Source organism: Eucyclogobius newberryi, unplaced genomic scaffold (assembly GCF_026437365.1).
Source record: "Eucyclogobius newberryi isolate DKJ021-1_F unplaced genomic scaffold, fEucNew1.0.hap1 SCAF_1, whole genome shotgun sequence".
NCBI lineage: Eukaryota > Metazoa > Chordata > Actinopteri > Gobiiformes > Gobiidae > Eucyclogobius > Eucyclogobius newberryi.
This window is the reverse complement of record NW_027315723.1, coordinates 23,131,899-23,144,943: the sequence shown is the minus strand read 5'-3', so window position 1 is coordinate 23,144,943 and position 13,045 is coordinate 23,131,899. Positions and strand designations below refer to the sequence as shown.

Here is a 13,045-nt window from a genome sequence, read left to right as displayed (position 1 = left end):
TTGCATGTTATGGGACCTTTAATGGACACTCAGCACCCCATTAATTGACATGTAGAATTTTTAGCAAGTTTATTAATGTGACGGAGCTGCCTAATGCCCTGTTCACACCGCAAACGCCTATTCGCGCCTATTGGCAAAGTTGGACGCAGGTACGTATGAAGAAAAACGCAAATAAGCTGCGTTCTCGGCGCAGCGGAGCAGAGCCGAAATATAATAAGCAGACGCGCGTTTGCCGCGTGCGCAGTGGAGGTGTTGTGTTTGGCAGCTTCTCTCTGTTGGTGAAAATGGCGGATATAGAGACAGAAGTATTCACGTATTTGGTTCTGAAAACCCTCAGACGGAGGCGCCGGGCTCGGCGGCGACGTGCATGGGTTCACCAAATACTGCAAAGGCGATCGGAGTTTGGTGAATTCCACCATTTGCTGCAGGAGCTGCGGCTCGACGATCAGCACTTTCAGTGCTACTTTCGCCCGTCCCCAGTTTGACGACCTGTTGTCCCGCATTGGTGCGAGGATAACCCACCAGGACACCAACTACAGGCGCTCGATTCCAGCTGCTGAGCGCCTGTCCATCTGTCTTCGGTCAGTAATTATTCATGTAATAACAGAGTGTATTCATACATAGCTAATAAAAGTAACCAGGGTAAATAGTGGACGTTGTTTAAACTATATATAAACGCAGCTCGACGCTCATACAACAGCAAGAGTATTTTTATTAAAATGTCTTTATATTGCCTGGTCTAGTGCACCATTTTAGAATCGGGAGTGGTGGATCTACCCTCTCTGCTGTGGAGCTATTGACGGGAAACATGTCTGGCTGAAGGCCCCTCCCAACTCAAGATCCCGCTTTTTTAATTATAAGGGGGATCAGTCCGTTGTCCTCCTGGCCGTGGTCGATGCCCGGTATCGTTTACGGGTAATTGACGTGGGGGGATACGGGAGGACGAGTGACGGGGGGATCTTGTCCAACTCTGCCTTTTGTCAGGCCCTACGTGAAGACACTCTCCGGCTGCCCCCTGACCAGAACCTGCCCGGGGCTGAAGGCAGAGGCCCACAGCCTCATGTCTTTGTGGCGGATGAAGCCTTCCCGCTGCAAAGACATCTGATGCGACCCTTCCCTGCAAGTGGGCGCCTCCCCATTGAAGACCGGGTCTTCAACTACCGCCTCTCTCGGGCACGGCTGGTGGTTGAAGACGCCTTCGGGATCTGGACCTCACAGTGGAGGATGTTCCTGTGGCGCCTGGAAGTCAACCCTGAAATTGTGGAGAAGTGCGTGAAGGCGACTTGTCTCCTCCACAATTTCATGCGGGCCACAGTGCCGGAGCATGTGCCTGGAGCGTAGGGAGCTGGAGCACAGGAGGAGCCACTTCCAGGTGTGGGACGGATCGGGGCAAACAACCCATCCCGAGAGGCCTTGAGGGTGAGGGAGGCGTTTAAGGCCCATTTCTCAGAAGAAGGAGCAGTGCCATGGCAGCCCAGAGAGTAGTCATGTCCTTCACAGGACTGACCCACAACAGCTTTTTTAAGAGCCACGCACTAAACAACAAAGAGCTTAATTTGAGTCTGTTTAGGTACATTGTCCACAGCCTGTTGTATATGGTGTTTTTATAAAGTGTTTTTCATATTTATAGACAACGTCTGCAAAGACCACATGATCTGTCAAGTTTGAGCCCAAATGCCAGGCTGTTGACATAGAATGAAATAAAGTTAAATTAATAAAACAGTGATTAGCTCAGCTTTTTGCTTATTATTTTTAATTTTGTGATAATGAATTAAGTACAGTTTAAATTAATACAATTTAACTACCCAGGATTATATACAAGAAAGTGCAGAGGTATACACGAGACACGTTTTATAACAAACAAATGTAGTTTTACAAAAATAGAACTATTATTTACAATATGAACAAAATAACAAATAACTATTTACAAAAATTTGAAGGAAGGAGTTGTATGACGTGGGAACGGTGGAATACAGGAACAGGAGAAAGAAGGACCATAGCCCGGAGGAGAGCTTGAGGGACACGTAGAAGAAATAGTGGTCTCGTTCCTCTCCTGAAGAAGGTTCCAGATCATGTTGTATCGACATTCTCCAATGCTTCCAAATTTAACGTTAAACTACTGTTGGAATATACCCACTGATAAATTCCAAATTTGATTTCTTCCCTTCTTCGAGTAGGAACCGTCTTCAGGAGAGGAAGGAGACCAAGAAGAAAAAGCTCATCGGCACAAGGGACACGCGGCGGAGGAGGAGGGGGAGGAGCAGCAGCAGCAGCAGCAGTAGCATGGCGAGCCATAAGCCCCTCCAGCAGATACTCCTCATAGCTGCGCTCCTGATCCCTGGGCCTCTTCCTCCTCCTCGCTGGGCCTAAAAAAAAAGAATACACATAGCAATTTAGATGACACGGGCTAAAAAAAAGGAAATTGTTATTTTTTCAAACCAAATGATTTCACACACCTGTGGGTGCAGCAGAAGGGCCAGCAGCAGATGGGCCTTCTCCAGCAGCAGAGGGGCCAGCATCCCCAGCAGCAGAAGGGCGGCAATTCAATTCCTGATCTTCTAAAAGAACATTGCACAGCAGTTATATTTCAGCCAATTACATTTATTGCTTTATTAAATATCATATTTAATGAGGCATACGTATTTTATATGGAGCCAATATTTTTTTTCAAGTGTCATACAACAAACCTGATTCGGAGAGCCCTTCTGCTGCATCTTCAGGCTCTCTGGAGTCCTCTATGGCCTCCTCGACCCTTCTCTCCATGTTTCCGCTTGACCCAATGGGAGTGATGAAAGGGTCGAGGAAGGACATGACCCCAGAGTAGTTCCACTTTGCTGCTGACCCTGCTGCTGACCCACTCCTCTTTTCTCTTTCTTTCTTCTTCTCTTTCATGTACGTGTCCCTCAAGCTTTTCCACCGCTTTCTGCAGAATTCCTCTGAATAAACACATTTACTTGTTGATGGATCCCAAAATTATTGGGATCCATCAACTATCAACACATTTTTTTATCGTTTAAAAGCTGTAAAAACTTACAAGACAGTCCCGTCTCCTCGCTCACTTTTCTCCAGGCTTGGTCCTTTCTCCTGTTCCTGTACTCCATCGTTCCCACGTCATACAACTCCTTCAGCCCGCACACCACCACAATCAGCGTTTCGTCCGCCATGTCTGTAATTTGCCTGGGAGAAATGGGATTTTGCCCGGGCTAAGTGCGTACGTACGTCACCGGAGCGTCATCTCTGATTCGCTGCTGTCCCGCAGCACCGCAGAAAAGCTCAAAATTCTGAACTTATTTGCGGTGAACCGTTTTGATGCATTGAAGCTTATACGCCCGTCAAAGCGTCTCGAGCGGAAAACGCAAAAGCGCACCGGCCTCGCCGCGCTCCACGCCGAATCGCGACGCAAATAAGCGGAAACCGCGCCGCAAAAACGCAGGAGGTGCTCGACGCGCGTTTACATAGACTTTGAATGTAAACTGGACGCTTTTGCGTCGAGCACGTACTGCGTTATCCGCGGCGAGATTTCTTCGTTTTTGCGGCGCGATTGGTGCGTTTTTTTACGCTCTCGACGCTTTGAGCGCGCGTATCAGGCAGCTGAGGTGACGAAAGCGGCTACGCGACGTGCTCAAATATGCTGAGGTCTCCTGCAGCTGAAGCGTAGCAGCCGCCGCAGCAGCCAATCAGAGCTGACGCTCCAGTGACGTACGTCATATTGCTCCCATCACAATCCCGTCTGGATGTTCTTTTTAAATATATAAGTTTATTTGAAGTTCTAAAGCTAGGGTCTGAAGGTATGGCATTTGTTGACTGTAGGAAATATCAATGTCTATTTAAAGATCACACACAAAAACAACCAAGGACAAGAACTGAGAAGCTAATCACTGTTTATTTAAAAAAACAAATTACAACTGTACAACAGACTGTAGAAAAATTTACATAAAAGGACAGTTTGATTATTTACATGTCCATTGGGCTCTCTATTGTGTAGTGGATGGCTCTTAAAAGAGCCGTTGTGGGTCCTGTGGCGGACATGACTATTCTGTTGGCTGCCGTGTATTCCTAATGTATATACATGAGGGACAGGACCACCACCATATCTGTATGCAAGAGCTGCTAAACCAGTCAACCCTGAATAAATGCATAACCACAATACACTAAACTGTAGCGTAAATGTCAGCGAGTGATCCCCCTTGTAGTTGAAGAAGCTGGAGTTGGGAGGGGCCTTCATCCGCACATGTTTGCCGTCCACAGCTCCACAGCAGAGAGGGTAGTTCCACCGCTCCTCGAACTCTGCTGCAACGCACCTCCAGCCCTCTGCTGTGGGCACAGCCATAAATTCGTCCACAAGACAGTCCCAGATGGCAGCCGCCACATCAGGGACAATGGAGGCGACTGTGGACACACCAACCCGGACGCTGCTGGCAATTGTCCTGTAGGAGTCTCCAGTGGCAAGATATCGGGATAAAAAAACAAACATACAAATAACTATATAGCCTAAATACAGTTTACTTGTACTTTTATCAAATATACCAAGAACATATATCAAGAACAAGCAATATAAATACTTTTGACTAACTATTACAGGACTATTTACACTGATTACTTTTATTAGCTATGTATGTTTAACAATACACTCGGTTATTATTACATCCAATGAAATACTGACCTAAGACAGATGGACAAGCGCTCAGCAGCTGGACTCGAGCGTCTGTAGTTGGTGTCCTGGTGGGTTATCCTCGCACCAACGCGGGACAACAGGTCGTCAAACTGGGTCCGGGACAGACGAAAATAGCGCTGAAAGCGTTGTTCGTCGAGACGCAGCTCTTGAAGCAAATGGTGGTATTCGCCAAACTCAGACCGTCTCTGCAGTATCTGGTGTGCCCAGGCACGTCGCCGCCGAGCCCGACGCCTCTGTGTGACAACAACTCCACTGCTCGTGCGACAACACCTCTATTGCGCATGTGCGCAGACAGCTGGAGCGCGCCATACGCGCGCCTGTGTACAGTGGCAGGGGCGTCGATAGCGCGCATCTGTTGCGTAAACCTTTCAAATGTACACGCGCTCAAATTCTGCGTCGGGCGCGTTTAGGCGTGTGCGGTCTGTATGTACCATTAGTCAGCCCCGGCAATGACCGCCCCGTATCGCACGCTGAGCACGCCCGCACACACGAGCACACACACACAGAAAGCGTAAACCACTTAAACCGGCCGAGATAGGCGTGTGTCACAAGCGCATTTAGCTTACCTTTCACTCCCCATTTCATAACAGTTTGCATCTATTTCGGTGGGATCTCGGGTGCACACTGGGTTCTGCCGAGAGCCCGGCTGCGAATATTTTTTTCGTAAATGGGTTGGGAACAGGGCAGATTTCTCAGCCAATCAGAAGGCGAGCAACTTCTAGGTGGGCGTTGAAGGTGGGCGTTGACCTAAATCCGGTCTACTGCCATTGGCGGCCCAGATCACATGTGAGCTAATTCATCGTCTAGCTATGTTGGCCCAGTGGTTAAAGATGTGGTCTAGGAACCTCGAGATCCTGAGTTTGACTCCCGCTCCCACCTCTAATTTATAGTTAAGTTTAATTTTTTTTCCCCTTCATCTCCTAACTACCACAAAAACTTAGAGTTAGAGGTTAGGTTTAGGTTTAGGTTTAGGGGTTAGGTTTAGCGTTAGGGGTTAGGTTTAGGGGCTAGGGTTAGGGGGTGGGTTTAGGGGCTAGGGGTTAGGGTTAGGTTTAGGATTAGGGGTTAGGTTTAGGGGTTATGGTTATTTATTTTATGGTCAAACACTGGCTAGCATGTCCATTGTCATTCTCTATTTAGTTCATTCACGAGTTCAAGTTCTGTGGCGCTGTGATCTCCTGGGAGGAGACCAGATTTTAAGTCAACTCCCACCCAGAAGCTGTTCGCCTTCTGATTGAGTTCCCAACTCAACTACGAAAAAAATATTCGCAGCCCGGCTCCTCACTCCGTTCACTTCCGCACACGCTCCCGTACCGCACACTGATTGGCCAAACGGAGGTAAAGGTACGGGGCGCATTTATGGCACCGTTGCGCGCGCTAACAATGATCAGGGGGGGATTATTATTTTGTTGTTTATGTGTAGGGGGACCGCCCATTCGGCGAAGGAATGGTGGGGTTATATTTTGTGTTATTTGGGGTGTAATTTCATGTATTCATTTGGGGGAAATTGTGTTTAGTTTATGAATGTATTTGGATTGGCTCATGTATGTCCATGGGAGGGGCATAGGGGTATTTGAGCGGGGCGGTTTTGGACTGCCAGAGAGTTGGAGTGTGGCTGCAGAGCTGGCAGAACCTGAGCACCTGAAGCATTTGAGAACGTAAGAACTTTAAAGTCTGGACAAGCGTATATATACTTGGTCCTATTTTTTTGTTTTGTTTGGACGTTGTAAACAGCACGGGGGATTTTTTGTTTTGTTTATGCTTCTTCATTAGTTTTTGAACTGAAATAAATGTCAAAAACTGAAAGACTTTGACTCGGCCATAGCCTTTTTTTTGAGCGAGCCCACAACAATTGAAAAAGAAAAAAAATGAAATATCACATGGTCATAAGTATCTAGACCCTTTGCTCAGTATTGGCTGGCCCACCAGGTCCATCTTTCTGTTGCAACTTTAGTTATATTTTTGGGCACGTTTTTTTTGGCAAGTTTCGGTATTCATTCTAGTATGAAATATTAATAAAATCCTTTCAATTTGCATTTGTCTCCGGTGTCCTAAGTATGTTTTAGCCTCTTCTGGGGTCATAACAGGGATCCTCTGCCATTCTTTCTTGCAGATCCTCTCCAATTCCTTCTGGTTGGATGGTGAACGTTGGTGGACAGCCATTTTCAGGTCTCTCCAGATGCTCAATTGGGTTAAGATCAGGCTCTGGCTGAGCCCGTCGAGCCACTCTGCCATAAAGCCCTGACTGGTGGAAGTCTGCAGTGATAGATGACTTTGTGGAACTTTCTCCCATCTCCGTACTGCATCTATGGAGCTCAGCCACAGTGATCTTTGAGTTCTTCTTTACCTCTCTCATCATGGCTCTTTTCCACGATTGCTCAGTTTGGCTGGACAGCTAGGACTAGGAAGAGTTCTGGTCGTCCCAAACTTCTTCCATTTAAGGATTATGGAGGCCACTGTGCTGTAAGGAACCTTGAGTGATGTAGAAAGTCTTTTGTAACCTTGGTCAAATCTGTGGCGGTCAGAGGGGTGCAGTGAGGTGTGGGTCATGGACGGGAGCGGGACGGTGGGCAGCAGCGGGGAAGGTGAGGGGTGCCTGTGGGACATGGGCCACAGATGGAGGCGGACGGAGGGGTGCCGTGTCAGACCGGAACCTTGATCTGACCCTTGATCTGACCCTGGCCTGGGCCAGACCCTGGACCTGACCCTGGACGGACGGGAGTCGGACAGGGGGGGCTGTGGGACATGGACCACGGACGGGAGCGGACAAGGGGGAGCCGTGGGACATGGGTGACAGTCGGGAGGTGGCCGAAAGGGTGCAATGAGGTGCGGGTTGTGTACAGAACGTGGCGTGGGCGGATTGCATGGCCGGGAAGGCGGGAGATGAATAGAGGAGAGACAGTAACCACCACCAGTATTTGTTGAGAGGAGAACTTACGTTTCGGGAGGGCAAGGAGCGTTGAGCCGCCAAAATTGACGGCAGCTCGGGTTGAATGTATGAGGCATAGGCTGAAGAGGACCATCGCCCAAGCTGCTGGAGGGCTGCTGAAGGAATGCCCTGGGTGGCTGCAGAGGTAGCGGCTCCTATTCTGAACGAGTGCCCAGAATAGAGCGAGGGGGTAGATTGCAAAAGACCAGGATTGCTCTAAGATGTTTATGAAACCAGGGTGCAGTCATGGGCTGACCTTCGGGGGGTTAGGAACAACGGGGAATGCAGCGGGCCGTAGTGAAGGGGAGGAGCCTGGCCGTGGATCCGTGCTGGGGGGGGCGGACGTCGAGGGGACCGCGGGGCCGGTCTGCTGAAGCCGGGAGTTGAGTGAGGAAACGGCATGGTGGAGAGCCTGGGCGGTGGAGAGGAGCATTTCCTGTAGCCGCGGAGCCTCGGCGGGAACCGACATCGGTGGTGCGTGGTATGTGGTGGGAGGAGCCGCGACGGCGGAGGGCACGTTTCGCTCTGAAGCGGCGGAGGAACAGCGGCGGTGACGGCCGCGCTTGGGCGGATGAGACGCTTTGTACGTCCGTTTACCGCTGGGGCGCACGGCTTGTGGAGGAGGAGTCCGAGGCGGGGAAGAGGAGTCCTGTTCGAGAAGGTAAGCGCCCAGTTGGTTCAGCTGGGACATACCTAGGCACGATGCAGGGGGAATCCTAGCTGGTCTGGGCACGGGCGAAGGGGCGGCGAGGCGAGCGCTCTTCCGCGGTGGGTGTCCTGTGGGTGGCCTGGGGTCCTCGTCCAGAAGGAGCGGGGAGCCGGGAAGGTCATCGGAGTCGAAATCTGATATAGCGCTTGTGCTTCAGTCGCAGATACGGTTTGAAGCGACCGAGCCATCTGCCTGAGGGCCTAAATGCGACCGCCTGGGCACTGATTGGGAGCGGGGAGGAGTGACTTGAGAGCGTTGATTGGTGATGAGGAGCAGGTGCAGGGCCATGATGCAGACGTCCCCTGTCCTTCCACCCTCCTTCTTGGCCGGGAAAAACTGCATAACCTCTTTGGGATAAGTGCAGAAACCTGGAAGAGTCCATGGTGAAGTGAGGGATCTGACTCTCACAGACGGACAGGCGGACGCCGCTTGAGTGCGATGATGGAGCTGGGGAGAGGGGTCTGTTGTGGAAAAAATATAATCTGGCCCTTTACTTTTTAACTTTCAATCCTATTTCTAATCAGATTTAGTTCTAACAGCCTGACAACCCCTTTTGGCCTGGAAATTTACATGTCCGGACTCCCTGGAGTGGCTTGGAAGTCCCACGTTATGTTTCACACAAGGCAAGACATGTGAATTGAATTAATGCAAATGTGCCTCGCCACCGGAATTGTCGGACCATGTCGGCCTCGGTGAAACTGAGAAAAACAGCATTTTACTTTTTTTTCCCCAAATTTGTGATTTTCGTTTTTTTGCAGAATGTGCTAGTTGAAGATATGGACCAGCCATTCGATGTATCAGATAACAGTATTTGCAGCATTAAAAGCATAAATAAAGCCGTTTAAAATGTGGTGTTTTCGGGCGCTCTCTGGACGTGCAGAGGGGGTGTGACCGCATTTCCATATGAACAGCTGCGCTATTGTAGTCAGCCAATGGGCTGAGCCGCCAGCCGCATGGCTACTTGATAAGCAGCAACACAGGGAGCAACACGCGCTGTGTAACATCAGTTGAAAAATGGATCCTTCTGCTATCGCTTCGGAGCTTAACAGAGGTTGTTACAGCTCCACGCTTTTGGATTATTTCTGCGAAAAGTCCGCTTATCCAGATGACTATCTAAGTTCTGAATCTGAAGATGACCTCACAGATGACGAACGTGATTTCATCCAGCTGGAAAATATCCCTAGTCTACGGCTGACCTTAGATGAGGAGGAAGATGGGTTTTGGACAGAGGAAGGAGCGCCCGGTCACGCCGAAGAGCTGGAGCGTGAAATAACAGACGCTATAGCCACGGTTACTTTTGCAGGAGAGAACGAAGAGTTGGAAAAGATCCGTAACTTTGACTGCAAATGTTACTCAAGAAGAAAAGAAAATTCTCTACTCTCAAGCAAATCGTGTAGCGGGAAACTCTCTCCAGAACTCATGTACAAGCTACGGAGCGACTCATTAGCAGCAGAAAGAGAGTGGCAGGATATGAGGATTATCGGACATATGGAAGCAAACAGACGTTCTGTCGTCACTTCTGAGCTGACGACGTCCACGAAAAAGCCCCAGAAGAAGCGCAAGTTTGCCCGGACAAGCTTTTTCATAGGAGGCACGGAAGTCTGCAGAAGTACTTTCCTGTTCCTCATGGCGTAAGTAATGATTAATATTAAATACGCCTGTTTTAGTGTGCTGTTGTGGTCGTGTTTGTGTTGTGAGTGCCTGTTTTGTTGAGCCATCACAAGCTAGCTAGCCACGTAGCGCCGCTAGCCCCGGCCGTACCCGCTCCTCCGCGTTTTAAGTCTTAAATACGACGTAAACGTCAGAATGTGAATAATGCAGAATAAATGGCATCACAAACACGCTTGAAAGTTATGTTTTGGTGTGCTGTTGTGGTCGTGTTTGTGTTGTGAGTGCCTGTTTTGTTGAGCCATCACAAGCTAGCTAGCCACGTAGCGCCGCTAGCCCCGGCCGTACCCGCTCCTCCGCGTTTTAAGTCTTAAATACGACGTAAACGTCAGAATGTGAATAATGCAGAATAAATGGCATCACAAACACGCTTGAAAGTTATGTTTTGGTGTGCTGTTGTGGTCGTGTTTGTGTTGTGAGTGCCTGTTTTGGTCTAAACCTGGTGAGCCATGATATCACAAGCTAGCTAGCCACGTGAAGCGTGTTATTCCCATATTACTCTCAACCCTAATCCTTTTTTTCCCCCTTTTCAGAATTGGCAAAGACACCCCGACTGACATAATTAAACACTATGATGAAAATGGAGCAACACCACGATTGAGGAAGAAGCGTGCACAGCCACAGCCACGTTCACGCAGGTTCATCAGCCATGAAGTCATCCACACCGTTGTAGAGTTTATCAAAAACTATGCAGAAGTCCATTCCATAATGCTACCTGGTCGACATCCTGGCCATAAGGACTGGCATGTGAAGTTGCTCCCAACCCATGTGACTAAGGCCGAACCAGTGGAATTTCAGCTACTACGCACTACAGCTGTTCTGCCTCCGGTTGACAATCTCCATGTCCTGGTCCCACCTGGATTGAACATTGACAGGCAGACCTATCTGCATGAAAAAATCAGGCCTTTCTGTGCTGACGAGGCAAAAGACATCACATGCCCAGCGCCGAGAGTCACAGCACAGAAGACGAATGTGCAAAAGAGGCTGCGGACGTAATTGGACTCTGATGGTGTACCTATGATGTCTATTATCTCATATGTTGCAGTTCGCATACCTGGCTCTGGCATCTGTTTATAAGAGTTCTTCTATTGAGGGTGTTTTTTAAACTTCCTATAAATTATCTGTCCTTTCCCCCTGTATCTACTGCGTTGTAACATTAAAGGCTATCTTATCTTATCTTTTGTTGTTTGTGTTGAATCATTCAGTGCACCGTTGTTGGTGCACTGAATCACCTGTGAATTATGTTTACCGACAAATGCAATGAACCCTATTCTCATTCTGATTCTTTGATTCTATTCAGGGCCTTTTGTAATCCAAGTATTTCCATTTTAATATAGTAACTTCTAATTCTGATTCAAGTCCAGTTACCATCAATAACAACACTCCTCTTGAGTCTTGAGTGACAGCTGTAGGGGGAAGGTGGTGTCAGTGTGACAGGGGGGAGGGCTTATCTAAATGAGATGCAAATGAGCCCCCCTGTGACTCTGGGCTCTCTCAGGTGAGAAACTTTGGAAGCCGTTTTCTCAGTGAATGGGTTTGAGAGTTGTATACATTCAAATGACCACAACTTACTCAAATATTATCAGATCTACATGAGTGAGACATCATTGGAAAGCTTTGAATTCACACTTTCAGAATCTGTGAATAACTCAAAATGTCTCCGGGTAGACATGTAACTGGGTTTCATACGGCCGGGCACAAATTTTATGTACTGTCTCCTTCCTGAAACCACTGTTTCTTTGATCTCCCATTTGCTCCTTCTGTGTGTGTGTGGTCATGTGACCATCTGTGATTTAAGGCAGGGGACAGACGTGGGATGAGAGGATTTGGGAGAGACACATTTTGGGAAGCAGGCAAGAGACAGACGCGTGGACTCGGCCTTCTATGAGAATGGCCGAGTCCACACGAGTTTCTTTCTGATTCAGCCACAAGATTAAACAGTTTACTTTTGAAACGAGACAACTTGCTTCTTTGTCTTAACAAGAGATTTTTGCCACCACAGGTCCTTCTATGGTGGCCGACGCAGATTTAAGTTAGGTCTTCCAGGTTAATTTACGCAGGCTTCATTTCATAGTATGGCTTATCTAGAAACACTCATGTCTGGCTTCATCTTTCGAAACTAAGACAAAGTTCAGCCATCTTCACAGTAAAGCTTAGGTTTACAAAACAATTATGATCTTGTGGAAGTTCAAATAATCAGACCAAAGGTACGTTTGTGTCTCTTCTTTATTTGCTTCCATCAAAATCAACCACACCTGTGCAACAAGAATCCATTTAAATACCCTCACCCCTCTACTACTTCCTTCACCCTTTCACAATAAGACACCTTTTGTGTGTGAGACATAATAATACATACATGCATAATACAGGTTCGCCATACAGGTCCCCCCGAACACACAAAATATAAACAAAAGTCAACAGTAACGCTTAGGAACAGTAATAATCCTACCCCTACCACTGCACCTGACCACAACTGAGGGTGAGACTGGCCTATGCCCACTATCCCTGGTAATGACTGTGGCAGGGGGGCGTCCAGGGCGAGCAGGGGGGTGGCCAGGGCGAGCAGGGGGGCGGCCACGGGGAGCAGGGGGGCGGCCACGGCGAGCAGGGAGTGCCAACTGCACATCATCGTCCTTAAGTACATGGGCCGGTTTTAAACGATCCACCGAAACCCGCTCGTGACAAGTTCCCCGCTCCACCAGGAAGGCCTTAGGCCCAGCTTCCAGAACGCGAAAGGGGCCGTCGTATGGTGGCTGTAGTGGCAAACGATGTGCATCATGGCGGATGAAAACATACCTTGCCGACATCAGGTCCTGCGGCACATACGACAGAGGGAGACAATGATGAGCAGGAACAGGAGCAAAAACCTCAGCTTCCCTGTGATAACCTGCCCGGCTAGCCACGCTAGGGCCTACCCCCGAAGAGCCCGGAAGAAATTCCCCCGGGACCCTTAAACTCTGTCCAAGAACCAACTCCGCAGAAGAGGAATTGAGGTCGTCTTTGAGGGCCGAACGCAGGCCCAACAGGACCCAGGGCAGCCTGTCCACCCAACTACTGTCCACAA

At 48.8% G+C, this 13,045-nt stretch overlaps 1 pseudogene; it reads left to right on the top strand.

The window, feature by feature from the left end:
- Positions 1-284: 284 nt before the first annotated feature.
- On the top strand, positions 285-1,485 carry LOC140363496 (uncharacterized; annotated as a pseudogene).
- The last annotated feature ends 11,560 nt before the right edge of the window (positions 1,486-13,045 follow it).